The sequence below is a fragment of the Nicotiana tomentosiformis genome, chromosome 11 (genome assembly GCF_000390325.3).
Source record: "Nicotiana tomentosiformis chromosome 11, ASM39032v3, whole genome shotgun sequence".
NCBI classification, from domain to species: Eukaryota; Viridiplantae; Streptophyta; class Magnoliopsida; order Solanales; family Solanaceae; genus Nicotiana; species Nicotiana tomentosiformis.
Genome location: NC_090822.1, coordinates 59,312,821 through 59,314,576, shown reverse-complemented (window position 1 = coordinate 59,314,576; position 1,756 = coordinate 59,312,821). Strand labels below are relative to the sequence as shown.

Here is a 1,756-nt window from a genome sequence, read left to right as displayed (position 1 = left end):
GACAAAACACAGCCCGAGCTAAAATACCCGGTATTTATGGACTAGTAACATACAAGGTACCATATGGCCATGATAGTAAGGTATATAAAGTGTATTAAAAGTGAGTAGTATTTTAAGTAAGTTGAGATAATTCAATTATGTGGGAAATTGGTTAATTATTAAGCAACGAGATAGTACCTAATTAACTAATGAGTTATGGATAAAGATTAAAACCACCCCCACCCCCACTGCCACATGACAGCAAGCCACTACCAAACCATATGACTCTTAGTCATTATGGGTTAGGTGGCAATCAATTCAACATAGGGACTTTTAATTCAAAGATAGATATGTATCTTTCAACAATTTAAAGAATAGCAAAGATTCTGATTATGGTGCAATCTAAAACTACGTCTCTTTCAACAATTTAAAGAATAACAAAGACTCTAATTCAAACAGAGATTTCAACAAGTAAGGTTATCAAATTCATTTGCTGCAAGGAATTATACAGAAAGGAAAGACAAAGAATGAAGGTGAGGGAATTTTTGAATTTCATATGAGACTTCATAGCGACGGCAGTTCTTAAATTTGTAAGAAATTCATACGAAATTGCACTGCATAATAACAACGGGATTTTGCAACTCTAATGGAGTACGGTGCAACCCTTCTCAAGAATATCATACGGATTTTTTCCTACTTCAGGTATGTTAAGGTTATCCCTTCTTTCTTTTTGGCATGATCTATACGACACGAAGGAAACGAGCAAATGCACAACTTCCATAAATGACTCTATTCATAGAAGTATTAGGGGTGTCTATGTTATTGATTCCCCATGTGAATTATTATTATATCTTCTATTCATTGGTCTCAGAAAAATATATATTTGATAAAGTTTATCCGAAAGGCATATTGATTTTATGACAATCCAAGAAATCATATGAACGTAATTCTTATGCATTTCATGCATTTATAAATGTACATTAACCCATGACCAGATGGCGTTATATACGCACCACCACTTGATCAGCTGGTATACGTTGATGATTTGCCCACAGTGGCCGAGATGATATGATGGGATGCCCTCAGAGGCTTGATGATGATATGAATGCATATACTTATGCATGGTATGACATTTATACGCATATGCATGGCATTATAAATATGAAATAATTTACTGAGCTATTCAGACATATGTGTTAAGTCTTTTACTCCATGTTTCTCTCATGTCTATTATTTACTGATTTTCATTCCTTACATACTCGGTACATTATTTGGACTAACATCCCTTTGCCGGGGGACGCTGTGTTTCATGACTGCATGTCCCAATAGACAGGTTAAGAGCCCTCCAAGTAGGCTATCAGCTCAGTGGAAGATGTTGGTGCGCTCCATTTGCTCCGGAGTTGCTATTTGGTCAGTATCATTAGGACATGTATTGATTGGTATGGTGGGGCTCTGTCCCGACCTTCATGATGTTTATATACTCTTAGAGGCTTATAGACAGATGTCAGGTATATGAAAGATTGTATGGCCTTTTCGGCCTATGTTCAGTGTAAGAGTGCTCATTTTGGAATTATAGGCCCGTATGTCTTAATTATAAGTTTGTATTTCATGTTGTATTCTACTTGTCTCACGGCAGCCTCTCCGGCTCAGTTATCTATGATAGTATGATACGAAAAGATACATTGTGTTGGTACTCGGTTGAGTACGGTACCGGGTGCCCGTCGTGGCCCATCAATTTAGGTCGTGACAAAAGTTATATTAGAGAAGTTATGTCCTA

At 36.8% G+C, this 1,756-nt stretch overlaps 1 long non-coding RNA gene across 1 annotated transcript; it reads left to right on the top strand.

Moving 5' to 3' along the window:
- Window positions 1-380: 380 nt before the first annotated feature.
- LOC138900940 (uncharacterized) lies at window positions 381-1,532 on the top strand. Its single transcript, XR_011412302.1, has 2 exons — window positions 381-681; window positions 1,309-1,532. It is a non-coding gene; the product is annotated as an uncharacterized lncRNA (long non-coding RNA).
- Window positions 1,533-1,756: the final 224 nt, after the last annotated feature.